Source organism: Caretta caretta, chromosome 14, assembly GCF_965140235.1.
Source record: "Caretta caretta isolate rCarCar2 chromosome 14, rCarCar1.hap1, whole genome shotgun sequence".
In the NCBI taxonomy this organism is placed as follows: Eukaryota; Metazoa; Chordata; order Testudines; family Cheloniidae; genus Caretta; species Caretta caretta.
Genome location: NC_134219.1, coordinates 17,889,949 through 17,911,007, shown reverse-complemented (window position 1 = coordinate 17,911,007; position 21,059 = coordinate 17,889,949). Strand labels below are relative to the sequence as shown.

The 21,059-nt window shown below is 45.4% G+C and overlaps 1 protein-coding gene across 2 annotated transcripts in view; it reads right to left on the bottom strand.

Annotated features, from left to right (window-relative positions):
• The window catches only part of LOC142069046 (uncharacterized), a 44,655-nt gene that overhangs the window by 4,800 nt on the left and 18,796 nt on the right, over positions 1-21,059 (bottom strand). Inside the window, exon 4 of one of the 2 annotated variants that reach the window (XR_012664917.1) lies at positions 10,853-20,175. The exons of the other annotated variant lie outside the window; for it this stretch is intronic. The gene's annotated coding sequence lies outside the window, so the exon portion shown is untranslated. Of the gene's footprint in view, positions 1-10,852; positions 20,176-21,059 lie in introns of those variants that run through there. 2 annotated transcript variants of the gene reach the window in all.

Here is a 21,059-nt window from a genome sequence, read left to right as displayed (position 1 = left end):
TCCTCACCAGAGGATGTCTTAAGAGGGGCAGAGTGGGGGCTGAGAGCCCAGGCTCTCAGCTCCATACACAGCTCCCCACCAGGATCCCATGTGCCATCCTCTTAGCTCCCTGGCGTAGCCGGGCTCCCGTCTAAAAGCGCCACACCTGGAGTCCAGGGGCTCCCCGCTCCCAGCCAGGCTGTGCCCTGAGCTCCCTGCAGGGAACCCGGTGACTGCACTGAGGCTCCTGAATCCCTGCTGGGAGCCCGACTGCAGCAGGGAGCAAAAAGCCTGGGGAACAGTCAGGCTCCCCGTGGGGAGCCAGGAGCCTCTGGGCAGCAGCCGGGCTCCCTGCATGGAGCCGAGCAGGCATTAGCCTGGCTGGAAGCAGGGAGCCTGGGGCACCCGGATGCTAGCTGGTAGAGCCCTGTGTGGATACAAAATTTATATCTGTGGATATTCGTGAAGCTGCAGGTCTCTAGCGACAATGAGCAAGACCAGCAGGGCCATGGCCAGCAACCAGGCCAGGAATCGCAACAACAAAAGCAGCAGCATATTGGGTCACTGTTCACAGGGGAACCAGCACCCAGCCTGAGCATCTCCTCTAGTGCGGCTGTACTGGCCCCAGTCTTGCCCACTAGGCAGGCACTAGGCTCACCAGCAGCTGTCCCTGGTCACACTAGTGTATGGAAGCATTTTGCACACTCCCGGACTGGAGTCCCATCCACGTAGGCACAGATTGCTTTGAGCATTTGCTCTTCATAGGGTGCTAGCGGTCACCTGGTGCCAATTTCTGTTCCCTAGTTAGATAACTGAGATTTACCAACAGGAATAATGTGCTTTGGGTACAAGTTTGTAAAGATGCCAGCAGCCATCCTGATAACCAATGGGCTGAGCATGTGGATTCTGGCAAATTGAAACTGAGCTCTGTGTGTTTGTGAATATAGTCACAGGTTCGTCCTGTCAAGTACATGACCCGCTCTAACCACAAATGCAACAGCCTCTCTCAGTCCAAGGCGGAGACAGTGAAAGATTCTCTGTCCGCACTCACCCATCCCTTCTGGAAGATAGGACACTGCTGCTGATGGGCTCCACAGAAATCCACCTGAGTCTGGGGCAGAGAAGGGAGAGAGGGAGGGCAAATAACTCCCCAAAGATTATTGGGATGATGCTGCATCTGGCATAGCATCACAGTGACTTTTTTTTTCCTCGCCTACTTTTATGCTTACTTCACAGTGAAGTCCTCTGTAGCATTCAATGGAGTCTTCTCAGTGCTGCCAGATGCTGAGCTGGCCAGTACCCCTCACTGAACTCCTGTTCGCAATGTGCTGTTGCAAAGAGACCTCCCTGCTCTGGCCGGCACACTTCAACTAGGTCAGCGAAGCCCCCCACTTCACCCTTGTGTCCGCCCCGAAGCTCTGCCCCCTAGGCCTTGAGTGGGGCATGGTCTGTCTGCCCTTACACTGATACAAATCCTCAACAAGACCTTGGCCCTAGAATCAAATTAGTTACCCTAATTATTATTTGGGCTTCTATGGTGCCTTTTATCCTAGGACCTCAGAGCTCCTTAGAAAGGTGTGTGAGAGTCATTATCCCCACTTTGCAGATTGGGAGACCGAGACACAAAGAGGTAAGTGACTCAAGAGCAGGGGAAGGTCTCTAAAAGTGGGGGGGCCAACTGTGCCCAAACTGTGGCTCTGCCCTTGCACCACCATTTCCCCCGAGGCCCCTCTCCCATGCGGCCTCTTCCCCCAAGACCCCGCCCCCTGCTCGCTCCTCTCCACCCCTTCCCCCCATCACTCGCTCTAACAGCCAGTAAAAAGTGGGAGGGACCATGGCCACCCCTGCTCCGGGGCCCCAGAAGTGACTTGTCGAAGGTCATGTAGCACCTCAGTGGCAGAGCCAGGAATACACCCTAGGTCATCTTGGCTCCCAGTATGCTACTCTGACCACTAAACCAGGCTTCCTCCTTGTAGACTCCCAGAGGAGACAGTAAGTTCAGTGCATTGGCCTGGGAGTCAGAAGACCTAATCTAGTGCCCTAACAATGGATCCTAACTTGAGATAAGAGCATTTGTTGCTCCATGCTCTCAAAAGACACAGTTAAGGGGGCATACACTGAAACTGGCTTGCCACTAGATTAGGCCACTGGTCCCTGAGGCACCCTTTCCCTGGCCGCCTAAGAGTGCCCATGAAGTTGCTTTTGCTGTCATTGAAAGGGTAAATTCCATTTAACTATAAATGCTAATGCTCCCTCATGGAGAGTAAATGACAGTATCCAAGTTTAACTTTTCCTGCTAAAAACAGATGTGTGCACACAGCACTGAAGTGGCCATGGTTTGTAGCATATAGCTATGCCCTTGCATTAACTGAAATTCATCTCTCTTCCTCTCTCTGATACAGTCACTGTGACACCTTGTCTTGCGCATCACAATTCACTAGACTCTGCTGAAAGCTCCTTCCTTTTGCAGTTGACTGAAAACTGCGGGGAACATTTGTCACAACTTGGTTCTTTTGCATCAGCCTATTTTCTACATTGGGTGCCGGTCTCCAAGGTTCGTCAGCTCTGCTTAATGCAAGAGCCATCCTTTCACAGAGATACAGGAAATTAATTCCCTTGAGATTAACCATTGCGAGGGGTTTTGTTTCTTTTAAAATTTTACCTACTGTCCCTCTCCAGCAACACAGATTTTTCTGGGTTCTCGCAGATTGCACTGCCTTTATTTCATGCACTAGAAACCACCCTAGTAAAAAAAACACTCATCCAAGTGCCACCCCTTTTTTCATGACTATCCTTTTTTCATACAGCTGGACTCCCAGCAAGTGTGAGAGTTCCACAGCTGGCTCCGCCCCCATGACTTCCATCTGCTAGCTCCTGAGGGCAGGCAGAGCCTGGCCACTTTTCCCTGTCGCTACAGGCCAGGAGAGAAGCCCTTCCAGCTGCTACAGGATGGAAGATCCTAAGGCTTGCAAAGGAACACACACCCTCTCTGGTTCATTCCTTACTCTACAACATAGGGCACATGAGTGCTGCACTCCCATTTGTATTGCCTCCTCTGGGATTCTCTGGTATAGCTGGACCATCCACCCGCAATCAGCTGTGAGGTATATGCTGCCTATGCTGCCCTTTCCTCTTCTGTTCTCTGGCCTCTCTAGGGGTGGTGGCTTCCCTGCTAGGCCTAGATCCTCCGTCTATCAGTCCATGTTGGTGGAGGGTTTACAGATTTGTCTAGCATCGCATTGCCAAGAGTGGATTGAAGCTAACAGGGCCCCCAGAAAGCTACTTCTGTTGCCACCCCTGTTTGACTCTTTCTGTCAGGTTGCTCTCAAACTTGCAAGAGGACTTGGAAAGCCCCTATTATTTTGGAAACATGGATGTGTACTATGAATGGCCAGCAAGATGTGTGGATTAGGTAGCTTTTCAGCCCCATCTAGTCAGAAAGGATCAGCTCTCCAATGAACTTGGTATGGGGACTGCAGATGATAATACTGGTACCCTTTGTATTATGGAGTCAAATTGCTAGAGAGAGTCATAGATTTTTTTTTTTTTTTAAGGCCAGAAGGGACCACATCATCTATTCTAAGCTTCTGCACAGCACAGGCCATAGAATTTCATTCCGTGGCTCCTGTATCAAGCCCATAGGTTCTGATTGACCTAGAGCAACTTTTTTATAAGGACACCTAATCTTGGTTTTAAAGACATCAAGTGATGGCAAGTACACCACATCCCGAGGTAAATTGTTCCAACGGTTAATTACTCTCACCTTGCTTCTAGTTTGAACTTGTCTATCTTCAGCTGCTAGCCATTGGATCTTGTGCCTTTACCTAATAAAGAGCTCTCTCCTATCAGAAATCTTCTCCCCATGTGGATTCTCATAGACTAGGATTAAGTAATCTCTGGGAAGCGCTAAAGATATTGAGTTTCTTAAACCTGCCTTACATTGAGAAACTTTCCAGGCTTCTAACCATGCTTTTCTGAACTTGTTCCATAGTCTGCATGAAAAACAGCATTGGAAGCATGCCATGAGTGCACCGCTATTTCTGCCAGGCAAGATTCCATAAAGAAAAGTGAGCAGGAAGTGCAAGGACATGGGATCTGTGTGATGGTAAAGAACATGCCAAAAGCAGCACTGCTACATCCATGGAAATAGCCAGCTCAGTGTTAATTTACTCCATTGTACAGATGGGGAAACTGAAATACAGGGAGGTGAAGTGACTTGTCCAAGGACTCATAGTAAAGTCAGTGACAGAGCCAGGAGTAGAGCCTGGATACCTGAGGCTCTGTCTTCTGGTCAAGGCATGAGACTATCTTTGTTCAAGAAAAGTTAGATTTTCATACTATGGACATTAACAGTCCCTTTAAGAGTTTGTGAGAGACACAAAATTATATACCCATATACAGAAAAACAGATAGTATGCATTTTCTGGCATACCTCTACGTTGTCTTGAATGGAGAGTGCCTGCCAGTGTGCCAAATATGCATGTGTATCCATGCACATGCATGCCTGAAAGTTGCACACGTTCTTTCTGCTCCTAAATGGCCTGCAAATAGCCCATCCTGTGCTAGTTGAAGAAACTGTGAGGGGACGTACATCTGCTCTGAATATCTGTAGTGGGAAGCCAGGCAAGTGGGCTGGAGAAGGTCTTGGGGAGAAGCTCTGCAGTGAAGCAGAAACTAAGGTCAGGGTAGTTTTAATGAAAGCAGTGCTATCCATAGTCTAATAAAGTCCCTGGTTCAGTGTTCGACGAAAGTGGTTTTCTGCGATTCTTTATCATTTTCACATGATGCAATCCTTTAAAAGGAAGGGAAGCAATTAATTCAAACACAGCTTTAAAGCTTTTTTTTTTAATAAAGAAAAAAATAACACTCTGGGACCAAGCCTGCCTAACAGAGTCCAATGAGAGGGTTTTTTTTTTTTTTAATATACAAGTAGTGCAAGATCTGGCCTGCCTTAAGTAGTAGGACTAATAAGAAGATGATTTATTTAACAAGCTCTTGTAATACATCCAGCTTTAGTGCAGATAGAAAGAGATGAAACACAACGTATTTTGAACAGTAAGAACAGAGGAACTGTTTGTTGAAAGCTCCCTCTTCTCCCATTGGGAAGCCCGTTTTTTGGCACGCACCGAGCACTTCTCGCTAATCACATTAGCGGAGGAACCTGTTCTCATGCTAGGGCTAGGAGTTATTTTGAAGCATTCTATGTTACTAAACTGTATACATGGTTCTGTTTGTTTGTCTTTGCTTTTTGAATTTTAACCTCCTGAGAAACATCAGAATGTCTGAGGAGTCTGTGGTGAGCAAAGAACCCACAGCTCAGCTGCCCAAGGATGGGTTAGTCTGTGGTATCTTCAATCAGAAGACTGCATCTTTGCCCCGTGTTCATGAATACCTGGTGGGATCAGGAAGGACAGATGGGTGATGCTGATGGTGTCCTATGTTTGTAAAAAGCAATTGTCCACACTTCACTGGACAAGTGCAATCACTATGGGCAGCTATTCAGAGGAGGAGTGCGATTTAGACCACTAGGGGAAAAGGTGTGTTTTAAACATGTGTTCATGATCCTAGTATAGGCAGGTTATAGTTTTAACATGTGTTAGCTGGTCAAGTTAATCCTGGGAGGAATGGAGAATTAGGGTTCGCTGCAACCAGCTGACATGTTAAAACTACACTTGCCTTGTTGACACTAGGATTTTAAAATATGTGAGATAATGTATTTAAAACACACCTTTTTGCTAGTGAAGACAATGTCCTAGTGGTTCAATACTGGGGTTCAGTTCTATGTCGCTGGCTCACTGTGTGTCCCCAGGCAAGCAGCATGTCCTCTCTGTAAAGTAGGGATAATGCTTTCCTGCATTCCAGAGTAGTGTGGTGACTAATGTTTAAGAAGCATTTGCTGATTGTTGTGTGGGATGTGTTGTATTAACTAAATATATTTTGCCTATAACTAGCTGGGGAAGGAGTAGACCCATGATTAATTTAGAAAGTGCAGCTAACTATAGGCCCCTCTCATTTACAAGTGTTCTCTTACTATTAGTCCCTCTAGCAGGCAAATAGAAATCCTTTTCCGGATTATGGGCAGTAAATCATTAAAGCAAATGGAAGACTCCCCACAGGCCGGCTTCTGATAAAGAGCACTATTAGAATAGTAAAGTGGTCCCACCCATTATGCTTTGGGATCTGTCATTGCCCTGTAACATCTTAAATCAGCCTTTTGTTTAATCTGTTAGGGAGAGTGACTGAAAAGATCCATGTTCAGGAAGCTTCAGTGAGGCCATGTGGTCTGGGTTTGACTCTGCCCTTTGTGTAAGAATGTTATTTGTCTGTAGTCAAATAAAACAAAAAACTTCATTGGCATCACGAGCTATCCATGTGTTGCTTAGGTGTAAATAGCCAACCCTTGGGCACTGGCCCATGGATAAGGGATACATTTCCAAAATGCAGTAAAAGGCCTGTCCTGCTCAGAGGTGGATACAACACAATGAGCATCTGCCCAGGTCAGGGCTTCTCATTGCATTTGGGGTTTTCTCTCCTGGGTCTACTTGTCATTACTGTCCATTTCCATGGGTCAATAGGACGCTACATGGTGTGAGTGCTGTCCCTTCCCTTTCTCCCAGAGATACATGCATGTCGCCTGACCACCTCCAAGATTCCCTGCCAGTCTCGTCTTTGCTAACATAGGGAATAAGACTGTCCCAAGATGGCTTTGTGATGTGTGCTTCCCGCATGGTGAACTGTACAGATATTAACATAGTGGCAACCAGCTCTTAATGAAATCTCAGGACACCCAAACTCATGTTTGTTAGAGCATAGTCACTTTTTTTTTCAAGGGTGCAGCATCTTGTCACTTTGTTCTATTCACAAAACTTCCTCCTAACTATAAACAAGCCCATGAAGCAGAAATGACACATTCTGGCAAGTGACATCTCCAGGGTGAATTTAGCATGAAGACAGAATAACCCTGAGGTGAGTTAACATGTCACCAAGATGCTGCTCTGCTAATCTAAGAAGCCCAGCACCCTTGTGATGCCTGACTAGAAACAACAATGCAGAGCATTTGTCCTAGATCCAGATGCTGGACATTGGTGACTCAGAGAGACCTGACATCACCAGATGTGTTTGGAGTACTTCTGCCCCTTTTTGTTGTGGAAGTTCAATTTGCCACAGCGGTACTGTGCTAAACTTGTTGTGTCGCATCCTGAAGGTTTATGTGGAAGTGGGTCACGTGGAATACTGCCTGAGAGCAACTGATAGATACTGACATCTGCTACTAGCCTCAAATGTACTGCCATCCCAGATGGAAGGGGCTTTCAGGGATCCACATTACATATGAAGGAGGAAAATAATACACACACACAAGTATAGCAAATAGACCATGCAACATCACAAGCACTAAGCATATCCTCATGCAAAAGCAAGATAATAAATGTACACTATTGAGAATGCATTTAGGGTGAGCACAAACTTCTGAACCATATTTCTATTGTAGTTGGGGACTGTTTGACCTTTCTTATTTAAGGTCAATTCTTACATATGCTTTATAGGCAGCCTGCAGGAGAAAGACAACTTATAATGCATCCTATAAACTCAATCATCCTCTGATTATGTTTTTAATACACATGCTCCCTCCACTCACCACAGCTAAAATAGCTCGTGGGGCTTCGATCTAGCTGTCTCTAGCCATTGCTGTTCTGACTCCAGCAGCAGTTTTGTGACATGGGCCAATCTGACTGCGTGTTTCTAAGATAAAATGAGGCGAAGGAGCAATCTCCGTATGAACTAATATAGACTGCTTCCCTTCAAAGTGCTGAGCAGCCTCCACACACATTGGCTGGAGAGATGGGGAACCCACTCGAACGTGAGATAGTCCAAGGGATCCGGTTTTGCAAAGGGAGGCACTATGGAATCAAAGCAATCAGCTTGAGCCATATTTGCTGCCTATGGCTTATCCATTTCATGAAGGGTTTTGCTTTTCGGGATGCTTTAATTAATGTATTAGAGGATGGATGGGTGGTGCTCCAGTGATTTGTTTTGAGGAATCAAGGTACCCATAGCTTTAAATACAAAGAGCCATATCCCAGAGATCCTTGTTCAGCCTTTACACGTTTAGGGGGAGTCTTCTGAGGTTTTGAATGTACTGTACTGCACTTCTATCAGGGAGAATGTCGTGGAAGCAAGTCAGCTCTAAAGCAGAGGAGGATTGAATTAATCATTCAGGGCCAAACCCCCAAGGCCATTAGAGAAAATCTCCCTGTCAAGGTTCCTTCCCCACTCTGAACTCTAGGGTACAGATGTGGGGACTTGAATGAAAGACCCCCTAAGCTTATTCTTACCAGCTTAAGTTAAAAACTTCCCCAAGGTACAAACTTTGCCTTGTCCTTGAACCCTATGTTGCCACCACCAAGCGTGTTAAACAAAGAACAGGGAAAGAGCCCACTTGGAGACGTCTTCCCCCAAAATATCCCCCCAAGCCCTATCCCCTTTCCTGGGGAAGGCTTGATAAAAATCCTCACCAATTTGTACAGGTGAACACAGACCCAAACCCTTGGATCTTAAGAACAATGAAAAAGCAATCAGGTTCTTAAAAGAAGAATTTTAATTAAAGAAAAGGTAAAAGAATCACCTCTGTAAAATCAGGATGGTAAATACCTTACAGGGTAATCAGATTAAAAACATAGAGAATCCCTCTAGGCAAAACCTTAAGTTACAAAAAGACACAAAAACAGGAATATACATTCCATTCAGCACAGCTTATTTTACCAGCCATTTAACAAAAGGAAATCTAATGCATTTCTAGCTAGATTACTTACTAACTTAACAGAGTTTCTGAGACTGCATTCCTGATCTGTTCCCAGCAAAAGCATCACACAGACAGACAGACCCTTCCCCCTCCCCTGCCTCCGGCTTTGAAAGTATCTTGTCTCCTCGTTGGTCATTTTGGTCAGGTGCCAGCGAGGTTATCTTAGCTTCTTAACCCTTTACAGGTGAAAGGGTTTTGCCTCTGGTCAGGAGGGATTTTATAGCACTGCATACAGAAAGGTAGTTACCCTTCCCTTTATTTTTATGACACTCCCACAGAAAAGTGTTGCTAACTCTTGCAATTTTATCGCAAATCTCACAGTAATTGGAGTCTTTCTTAAAGCCCCATCTCCTATACATCTTAAAATCTCATGAGTTTTTTTAAGCCAAGGCCAGTCTCTTGATTTTGGGAGCCCTGACTCATGACATTTGAATGTTTGGGGTTGGTAACACTGTCACCTGGATCCCTTTTGCTTGCTTGCTCAGCTGTGCCATGCTAGGTTGCTGTTCCCCTGATGCCTGTTACTTATGGGGCAGTCACTTTTTCATGCCGACCATTCACCTCTCCCGGTTGCAAGATAAAGAATGGTTAAGACCAGTGTCCATTTGCTAGAGTTCCAATATGTGTGACCATATCTGTCTAGAAATGTCCCTGAACTTATCTTCTCCCAGCCACTGTCTGACTTATGCTGGGCTGCAGTGTCCTCGTTAGCCTTTCATGGTGTAATTCAAAACCCACTGGCTCTCTCCGTGCAGTGGTGCATGGAGAATGGACCTTAGTGGCACACCAACAAAATCCCCAGTTAAACTGTGGCAAGCTCATACATTGCTTGGCTTCTAGCTAATCTGCAACCTAAAAATAAGGGTGGCGTAACAGTCCTCAAAGGCAGCTCATTACATTCTTCCTAGCTTATTTATAGTCACTTGTAGGACTTCCTATTAAACCCAGATGGTGCTTTGTCTCTTGAACTAGATACGCGTGCAGTGAAGCTGCTGCAGGTTTGCTGAATCTATTATGCTGCCACAAGAGACTCAAGGTGCGTGATCAAACCACAATAGCTCAATGGAAATTGTAGTACTGTAGGTTTTCATTCACAGATCTATTTTTATCACACACTCCTTGCACCTATTTGACTACATAACACACATCTTTCTCCCTCAAAAGGAAGTGTTTTGTATGCTACTGAGGTACTTCTACTTTGGACACACATTTCATTCGGTATCACTTTAAATGGGATCTGTGACTATTTACACTAACTAGTCCATGTCCCATTTCAGCTTCAGAGGCTACTTACAGTAATGGAGTCCTTTCGCACCATAGCTACAGAAATGAATAAAGCAGTTTATGTGACAGTGGTATTTAATTTTCTATATTCTAGTAGTGCCCTGAGGCCCTTATGAAGATTCAGGGTCCCATTTTACTGGATATTGTACAAACAACCACACCACATGATCCATTGTCTACAGCCAAGCTCTACGATACAACCGCATTTGCTCCAACCGCTCAGACAGAGACAAACACCTACAAGATCTCTATCAAGCGTTCTTACAACTACAGTACCCACCTGCTGAAGTGAAGAAACAGATTGACAGAGCCACAAGAGTACTCAGAAGTCACCTACTACAGGACAGGCCCAACAAAGAAAATAAAAGAACACCACTAGCCATCACCTTCAGCCCCCAACTAAAACCTCTCCAGCGCATCATCAAGGATCTACAACCTATCCTGAAGGACGACCCAACACACTCAAAGATCTTGGAAGACAGGCCAGTCCTTGCTTACAGACAGCCCCCCAACCTGAAGCAAATACTCACCAGCAACCACACAACAGAACCACTAACCCAGGAACCTATCCTTGCAACAAAGCCCGTTGCCAACTGTGTCCACATATCTATTCAGGGGACACCATCATAGGGCCTAATCACATCAGCCACGCTATCAGAGGCTTGTTCACCTGCGCATCTACCAATGTGATATGTGCCAGCAATGCCCCTTTCCCATGTACATTGGCCAAACCGGACATTCTCTACGAAAAAGAATAAATGGACACAAATCAGACGTCAAGAATTATAACATTCAAAAACCAGTCGGAGAACACTTCAGTCTCTCTGGTCACTCGATTACAGACCTAAAAGTGGCAATTCTTCGACAAAAAAAACTTCAAAAACAGACTCCAACGAGAGACTGCTGAATAGGAATTAATTTGCAAACTGGATACAATTAACTTAGGCTTGAATAGAGACTGGGAGTGGATGGGTCATTACACAAAGTAAAACTATTTCCCCATGTTTATTTCCCCCCCTACTGTTCCTCACACATTCTTGTCAACTGCTGGAAATGGCCCATCCTGATTATTACTACAAAAGGTTTTTTCTCTCTCCTGCTGGTAATATCTCACTTTACCTGATCACACTCGTTACAGTGTGTATGGTAACACCCATTGTTTCATGTTCTCTGTGTATATAAAATCTCCCCACTGTATTTTCCACTGCATTCATCTGATGAAGTGAGCTGTAGCTCACGAAAGCTTATGCTCAAATAAATTTGTTAGTCTCTAAGGTGCCACAAGTCCTCCTTTTTCTTTTTGTAGAACAGGGCTCCTGCAGATCAGAAGAGAGAGATATTAATTCACTGAGCTGTGTCATGTCCTAGCCCCAGCCCTGTTCTGCTATGCAATGGATTGGCTCCTTGAACATATCTCTACAAATGTCAGTATTAACTGTCGGTTCAACCTCTTTTACCAACCTGGATTATGCAGATGATGTCATCCTCTTTGGTCAGGACGCAAACGATCTCAAAGATGTACTAGAGAGCTTCTAGCACAAGGCAGCTCGCCTTGGACTTAAGAACTTCTTGGGCAAAAACAAAAATCCAGAGCGTCAGTGCAGAAGTTGTGATAGACCAGATCTGTGCTTCCGGACACACTGTGGAAGTGGTGGATGACTTCATTTATCTAGGCAGTAAACTGTCTTCAGACAGACACATCCAGCCAGACACCCTAAGGAGAACTAGTTTAGGAACCTCAGCTGTGAAGGACCTACCTAGGGTCTGGAGCCAAAAGAAGATGAAACAACATACAGAGTACAGATGTATCTAATCTGTGTACTTCTGATCCTCTTCTATGGATTTGAAACGTGGATGCTGCTTAAACAAGATATCAGGAGTCTGGAGGCATTTCATGTGCATTGCCAGCAGCAACTGCTGGGTATAAGATGATTTAATTTTATCAGTAAAAGGGATGCATCCCTGAGAACATGCCTCGAGAGGACTGAAGTTATCATTGGCTGCTGTCAGTTGGCCTCCTTTGGTCACGTTGCCTGCGTCAGAGAAAGAGACCCCCACATTGAGCTCTGAAGATCAGATTTGAGGTCAGGAGGGGACACTGCCCAGTCACAAACTGGCCGTGGTGATACAGTTGCCCGCTATTAACCTAGCTGCATCAGAGACAATATCCTGCAATAATCCTGTGGAGCTCCTAGACATCTGGAATAAAGCTGTGCAGTGTGGTCATGGAAACTCGGCACTATGGACCTCTGCTGTCTAAGCATGTTGTTACATGTTGTTGTGGGGACTCCAGGCCTGGAACAGCAAGGAGTGCGTACCAAGTTAGGAAGAGCTATAACAGAGCTGTGAGTAAGAAACTGTGCTTGACTCAGTTAGGGCTTGACCCAAAGCTCACTGAAGTCAGTGGAAAGACTGCTATTGACTTCAGTTGGCTTTGGATCAGGCCCTTAGGCTTTTACTTTCTTAAGAAAGGTAATTGAAACCAACGCGGCATAATACTAAATGTAGACCTGCAGCCCTAACAGATTTAATATAGGAGTCTAATCAGGGTCTATCAACGGACAAGCATACACCTTTCTCTGACAGTCACTGCAGCTAAAAGTGTGTTTGCTTCCACTAATCTCTCTGATATTGATTACTATTTTTGTCATCAGAACACAAAATCAGTTTTACTGCAACAGAAACTTTGAATTTAATATCCATTATCTGTCCAAGGTGTTTCTGTAGTGCGCATCACCACAATAGCTAGGTAAGGAACAAGTTAGGTTAGAGCTGCAAAATTTTACCATTAGAAGACTTAGTTGTTCTACTCATAGCCTCTGCTTGTTCCAGGTAGCTCTGTTTTGCTGGGAGGGCAAGTGTACACACATAAATGTTCTGTTCTGTCAGGAAGGTTTTGGTTTAGAAGTGTGTACTGAAGATGGACAGCTTTGGCATAGTCTTCTCCTCAAGTAGTTCATGCCAAAGAGGAGTGCCCTTCACCGAGAAGTTTATTTCTGGCTTTTGCGTGTTTCATCCTAGGCTTTGTTAGCTACATTGTGTCAAAAAAGTACAACTGTCTCTCTGGGGCTGGTGGATGATGGTTGCATGCAAACAGTCTGGGTAGACTTGAAACCTCCTCAGTAGACTAGAGCTGGGACTAGCAAATCCCATTAGACGCTGCAGGAGTTGGAAACTGGGTATGAACTGTAAAGGTCAGGCCAATCTTTTTTCGGCTGAAGGACGCACCCAGTCCAATTGATTCAATAGCTTTAGTGTTACGTAATTAGAAACAGCTCTTTGGGCTGATCAGAGAGCTAATAAATACACCCCTAGGAAATAACTTGTGCGCGCTCTCTCTCTCTCTCTTTCTGTTAGCTGTAATTTTAACATTCACAGGAACTTTGTTCTCTGCTCCTCGGATGTCTTTCACCAGACTTTGATTAGTGTTAATGTGCATAGAACTCTGAGCTTGGTTTTTGGTACAAGATTTCAGTGCTCCTAGTGAATCTGCCAAACTGTCCATTATTTATGCAAAAGAGTTTAAATAATTCTGTGCATTTCGATGATGCCCCTTATCTGAGGGTCCTGGGACACACTCAGCCATGCAGCAGCTACACAGGGTTAGGGAGTGGAGGGATTGCTGTGCCTAGACTGCATGTACAGCATTTCCAAAATGTGGGACAATAGTGGGAGTAGTTGTTGGATTGTTTTCAGCTTATCTGCGTCTGTTTCATGTACCACCTGCTGGGTAATAAAGACAGGATGCCATATTTTGAAAACTAAAGTGGCTCTTTAGTAAGAGAAGTACCTACAAAGGTGTTGTAACTACAACTAGCATTCCAGCCATGTGCACACAGTCTGACTTTCTGCTGCCTCCTCCAAACTCTTCCCTCCTGCAACCTGTGCTCTTCCTTCCAAGTTCCATACAAGTTCCTACAGCATCCACACTGGCACTATACCAGTTTGAATTGAGCCCAGTGAATTTTAACCAGCTATTAAACCTGCTGAAAGGTAGTCTGTTCTAACTGGTTCTTAGGCCCTCTGTAGCTAGTGCAGGGCAAGTTTGTGTGTTAATGTCCTGCCAATGTGCTGAGGACTTAAGTTGGTTTAATTTTTCTAGTGTATACAAAGACCTCAGTATAGCACAGTGTGTTCATGACTCCCCTCTGTCATGGACGGCATTCAAATTAAGCACAAAATGGCAGCTGCCTCAAGCAGTGTCCTAGAAATTTAAAGCTGCAGTACACAGAAAACAGTCCATAAGTTACACAGCTACATATCTCACACTGCTCTATATGGGTCTTCTGGCTAGTGATTACATGAAACACTGCCAGAATTTGGTACTATCTTTGGACCTGAGCTTCCAACCCTTTCTCGCATGAATAAGGACTCCTGGCTCAGGTCCTTTGAGTTTGTTCCTAATTAGACATTCTTGCCATTATTGGAGAGGATTTTTCTTTTCTTTGTATTTTATTTTTCCACGGTTCTGCAAAAGTAAAAAACTTCACTGCCTGTGGGGGGAGAGGGGAGAGATAGACTAAGGATATATTTATTTCTGTCTGGCATGTAGTAGAGCATTACATATCTTCAAAGTGAATTATTTATTGCAGCTGTTCCAACTCTATAGGCATAAATTAATTCTCGCAACAAACACAAACCCTGTAGTCAGAGAGAGAAGAGGAAGATTCTCTGAGGGGCAGGGTATCAAGTCCTCTTTCTCCTGCCAGCAGAACTGATCATGTTGATGGACACCTCTTGTCACCATCAATTATTTAAACTACTACCCAGCACTGCTGCATTCATCCAGAAAACCAGAACATATGCAAACTCCTTCTTGTCCTTCAATGGCAGTACAAGGGCCTTATGTGTGTGTACTGTAATTACCCAGACCTATTTTGGAACTTTCTTAGAAGTTCTGATTTGGTTTGAGTTTGGGTGATTAGCCGAGAGGAAGGGTAAGGAAAAGGAGCAATTTATTTTGTGTGAACTGGTTCATCCATCCCCTACTGCAATCCCAGCCCCTCGCCTGCTGCTTTCACTGGAAAAGAGGGATGACATTAACCTTGACTGAAAGCTGCTAGCAGCGTTGTCTCTTTTATTCCAGTGCCTGAATTGATTGCAGTTGCAGCACTCTAGCACGGTGGGAGAGATGTGGCCTGTCAAGCTGGTCCCAAGCCAGCTAGGGCTTTATAGGTCAAAACACCTTTTAAATGCTATGAGGAGGCCAACAGGCCATCCATGCCGATCCAGAGCACTAGCATCATTGCGCACAGTGAGATATCCACCTGCCAAGTGGACTGTTGCCTTCTTTGCCAGGTTCAGTTTCCAGGTCAATTTTAAATTGTAGTCCCATGTAGGGAAAAGTACAGTAGCTTGCTCTCAAGGATTCAAAGGCAGCAAGGCCCACATCTAAAAGAAACAGTCACAACCTTCTGGTAAGAGGAAAATGAGAAAAATCTGTTCCAGCACTGCTGCTGTATGATTTTATGACAGCAGGTGGGTGTCCATTAAAGTCTAGATTCCAAAGTCTGGTGAACAAAGTGCAGGGAAACACTTGCAATTATAGGGGAAGCTATGATCTCCACCATGGCTTTGAGCTGCTCCATCCCTGTGCTACCAATATCATATCTTTGTCATTGGATTGAACCCCAGCCAGCTAATCCCCATCCATGCCTTGCACGTTAGGAGGTTAGTGGATTAGCGGTGCATCTCCTGGACTAAACCTCAGGATGGAGGACAAAACCCATTTTCATTGTCAGGAAGTAAATCAAAGGTCCTAGTGGGAAAGAATGGTGCATTAATCCTTTGCACCAATTTGTCACCTAACCTCCACGCTACCACCTTTGGGAGCATAAAACTAGCCTATGATGACAATCCTGAAGTTCTGACAAGGAATGAAGTGTCTGGATGTTGACAGGCAGAATAGTAACTGTTACGCAAATTTATTTCTCTCTGCCCCATCCCCAGTTCTTCCTTGATTTGGGGCAGCATGAGGGACCCTGGTATCCAAACCAAGCCATTTGAGACCATCTGTTCATTCTGAATCCCTGAAGCTGCTGGACCTTTGACTCATCCAGCTAGAGTTCTGGGGCAAACCCCAGGCATGAGGCATTCCATCTCTTGGACAAATGAGCTCCTAGGAAAAGCTGAAAAAAACCCTCATTTAATTGGACTATGAGGAAAAGCAGCTAACTAGGCAATGCGACTGGCAAACTAGAGAGGGGCTATGGACACGTGCAGATGATCCTTCCCTGTAGTGTAGACAGAAGCGGACGTGATGTGGCCTAGTGTTTGTAAAAGGAGGCTCCAGGAGGCTACTGGAAGCCAGTTTATGAATATGCATGTTCTTTTCCCCAGGGGCTTGCTCTACAACACACTGGGGAAGGGAGCGGAAATCTGAAATCATCAATTTAAGGGCCAAGCTGAAAGTTTGACAGAATGAGAGGGGAAAGCTGCCCAAGTGGGGAAGGACTGAGCAGAGATTAAAATAATTGGAGGAACAAAGAGCCTTCTCCAGTACAGGGGCATGAGAAGTGAGGAGAAGCTGAGAAATGCTGAAGGGCCAGCAGTGTTAGCGTGGGAGAGAAGGGATCCAGGGAGTAAAGAAACAGCAGGAACTGGAGAGTGCCAGACAAGCACCATTTGGAGCACAGTGCTAGCTAAGTGGTATGATCTCTGTGGCATACTCTAGGTAATATAGGATAGTAAAGTACACCCTGTCCCGAGCAATTCCGTGCCCTCTGTAAAACCATTAATTGGTTCCTTCAGTAACCTCTCTTCTTGCTTCTCTCTCTTCAGTGTGCTGAAGACCCTAAATAGCCCTTCGCGAAGAAGAGCAGGGGTCATTTTAGCCCATTCCCCTGTCTTGCTGCCCTTACATGTTCATAAGCTGGTAGAGTGTCTCAGTGGCGGAGGACAAACCAGCTGCACGCAGCATGGCCGTTTCTCCCAAGGCTAATATCTTCAGCTGGGGGCTCTGCCTAGTCCTGTGTATAGAGCATGAGCTTCCCAAAGGCTCTCTCCTAACCAGACATGCTAAAAGCCCCTGAACACAGAGAGGGGGAAGCTGAACCAAAATTAACCTCTTGCTGACTGGCCACAGTGCAGCGCGCCTGTGCCCTCTCTCCATATCGCTTTCTATTGCCATGCTTGGATTTGGGGACTTGAGGACTCCAATTTGATTCCATGTCTTGGTATCTCACCCCCATGCTAGCGGAAGCTGGGAGCTCTACAGAGGTGGCATGGTCATCCCTGGGGACAGAAGGGTGTGGCTCATCACACTGAGCAGACACACCTCCAGCTAGTTAAAACAAAATACTGATGGGCTCAGAAGAGAGTCTCATACAATTCTCCTTAGCCTGGAAGACGGAAACAGAAATCTAGGGTATCAATTGTGGGCAAAACCATAACTGGCATGATGGGGTTTTGCCAGGAGCACAGATGACCTCTTAGCTGTAGGTAGAGAGCAACCTGGCCTGATTGCTGAAAAAGTGGCCAAGTACGTTTATAATTTCTTTGTGCTTTGTTCCTGAATAGCTCTTACGTCTGTGGTGTCTCAGTTCCTCTCACCTTCCTGGTAGCTATATGGGTTGTGACTGGAAACTCCCATCTGCTCACTGGGGCCTAGTGAGACAACAGCAAAAATTTGAGCACAGGGTCTATAAGGACATGTGGAAAACACCCACATCCTCTCTCTCTAGCCCAAGACCTAGTTCACGTTGTCAGTCATTGCTGATGATGCTAGTGACTCACAGAGCCTATTGTGGATAACGTAGTGTCTCTCCATCCTGACGCTCTCCCTTCCAGCGCTCTCTCCACTAAGCTCCACAAGGAGATTTTGCAACAATCTTTTGGGGGGGGGGGGGGTTTGAAGGACAAATAGACACTCAACTCTGTTGCTGCTTGGAGCGTGCTTGAGGCAGCAGTAGAGTCATGCTAGTCTGTCCTATTTTATCCTCGAAAAGAAGAGGAACATAGCCAGCTCATTAACGAGCTTATTAAAGTCTGTGATGAAACAGTCCATCCCATAACTCTTTCCGGCTCAAGAATGTGGCATGGCTAAAGGGGTTTGCAAAAAGAAGGGGTTTGATGGGACCTAGTGATAGGTTAAGTGCTGGGATCCATTCCAAGCTAGGGTTTGGAGTATGGGTTGGGTTTAAGCCCTAACTAGGGCTAGAATTTAGGGAACTGTTGGATAAAGACCTTGACCCCAAATAGCAAAGGTCTTGCCAAATCTGCTTGCTACCCTCTCAAAAGTCTTCCTTGACTGGATGCATTGTGGTCCAGTGGATAGGGTACTGCATCTGGAGTTAGGAGAGATGTTCTATTCCCAGCCCTGGCACTGATTTGCTGTGGTATCTTGGCTAAGTCACTTAAGTTCTGTGTTTCCTTCTCCCTATATGTGGAATGATCTAATGAAACATAACCTTCCTTTGTGCAGGGTTTTGCGATTCTCTGAGGAAAAGGGGTCTATAAGCACTCAGTACTTTTATTGTAGGGAAATGTTATGAGGTCAGCTGTTTACATAAGATTTCTGCCATCCTGGGTCATTTAAATGGGGAGATTCTGATCTCACTTGGGCATAAACTAGGAATGACTCTGTTGAAATTCTTGGAGTTACACCAGTATTAAACCCAGCTGAGAGAATTTTACAGATGAGAAACTGAGACACAGAGAAGATAAGTGATTTGCCCAAGAGTAGGAAACTGAACAGAGATGTCCCATGACCTAGACTAACTACTGGAACAGTTTTCCTTTCAGATTGGAGCCCCTCTCTTTGTCCTATGAAATTCACAAGGAGTTCTGTTTATGAATACTGCTTGTGGCATTTTCCCTAATTAATGTCGGTTGACTTTTTTCGTTAAAAGTTTCTTTTCTACACTCAGACTCTGTGCTTGCGAGTGGGGAAGTATTGCCCCTCAGAGGCTCCCAGGGGTGGTGTGTAATTTTCCCAGGTTACTGGGTGGGGGCTTGAGCCAGTTCTGTGTTGTATTGATGGAAAGGAACCCCTAGATATTGAACCCTGACTTGGTTGCTGCCCGCTTCACCTGACAGAAGGGTTACACTCGCATCTTCCAATCTCTGCTACTCTGGGGGGGGAGAAGGGACCTGGATCTAAGCTCAAGTTCTCACCTGGCTGCTTAAAATGCTGCTGACATTGAGTCACTGTCTGCTTGGGAAATCAGCATTTTATGGGCTGGTCCAAAACCCTCTGTAGGCAATGGGAGCCTTTCCATTCACTTCTGTGGGGCCTTGAATTTGCCACTGGTGAGTGATACCCAGTAGGAGGCTTGAAGTCTTTAATTTATCCATGAGAACGCATCCTTCTGCTTTTTCTGCCTTCCCGTTCTCCAGTGCGTGGGAAGTAGCTAATCATCTCCCTACGCCTTGGGGATGGGTTTCTAAAGGATAGGATGCTCATTGGTTGGCCTTTTCCCTGTGCCCAGATTTTAATAGGTTCCTGGATCTGTGTAGGTCATTGCTGTGCTGCCCACTTGTCCCATTCAGAAGGGTCCTTATTCCCCCCTGTCCATGCATAGTTCACCCAGCTGTAATGCAGAAATGACAGGCACAGCATGCTCTCTCTGTCTTGCAGCAACCAAATGCTGGCTGACATTCAGCTCCCCCCATTCTCAGCATGGAGCTGTGCAATCTCTTGATGGCTTTGCATCATGAGTTTGGGGCAAATGCAACTTCATGTTGATTCCCTCGTCTTCCACCTCAGCTTTACCTGTCCCTTAGCCCCAGCACCTCTGGGCTTGGCAGTTCATAGCCCTGGCATCTCTGCTTGCTGCATCAGATACACGACACTCAGCAGCCAAAGGAACATCCTGAGCCCCAGCACCTCTTCCATTACAAATTAAGTGCTGTCCCTCTCCCTCCCCTCCCAGTTTACAGCAATTGCTTGCAACTCCAATGAAACCTGCCAAGTCATGCTCCAACCGCTGCTGCTAGAGAGTCACAATTAGCTGGATTTGTTTGGTGGAAAAGAAGCTGGTTTACTCTGGGCCAGCTGTGAATGTGCCTGAGCAGAGAAGAGGGATGCATCTTGACCTTTCCTAATGGCTCCTTCAGTGATCATTGCAGACTGCTCTTCAGGGCCCACTTGAGGATTTCTCAGCTTGATTAGCCTAGAAGATTCAAACGGATATAAGGAGAATTTAAAGAACATTTGAAAAATTCACATGCTGGCATTTTTTCTGTTCAGCTGTTGCCACTTCCCTTTCTAGTCAATTCTGCTGTTCTCTTTGCACCGCCTCATGACACATGAACTAGGAAATACGCTATCCAGCCATGACTGCTTGTGAGATATCGGACCTCTTAAGGCTGGGTTTTTCAAAGATAAAGGAGTTAGCTTTTGATCAGAGCTGGGCATCTATATTGCCTTTTTCCCCCTCACTTAGCTTCTAATGTGATTTTAGTGGCTGCTGTCTTGTACTGTTAGAGAGAAACCAATTCTTTATACTAGTGGTTCTCAACCTATTTACCATTCTGGGCTGGATATGCAGCAATCTGTGTTATATGGGCTGCATCCACACAATATATATGCTACCTTTATGGCCCTGAGCATTTCACAACGGCGGCAGCTGTGGGCTGATTGGGCTGCAGGCCATGGGTTGAGAACCACTGCTTTATACCATCTGATTGTTGATGTAAGCAAGGATTAAACCAGTTTAAGTGCATCTACATTAGGAATTTGCACCTGTTGAACTAATTTTTTCTAGTTAACTTGTGCAACTTATTTGCCGGGATCCCGTCTCCAGAGAACTGTGAGAAGCTGGACCCTGTGTTGCTACTGATGTCACACGCTGCTTCTGTTTGAATGTCCAAAAAGTGTATAACAGTTCAGCAAAGAGGAAAGAAATACTGGATGGAGGTGGCAGAAAAGGTAGCATGATCTGATTTTCTCTTTGTGGTAATGCATCCATTTGCCAGCTGGGTTAAAGGCCTTTAGGAAACACCCAAGGAAGGCATTTTTCAAGTGTCAACCTGAAAATGTATAGAACTAAAAGTA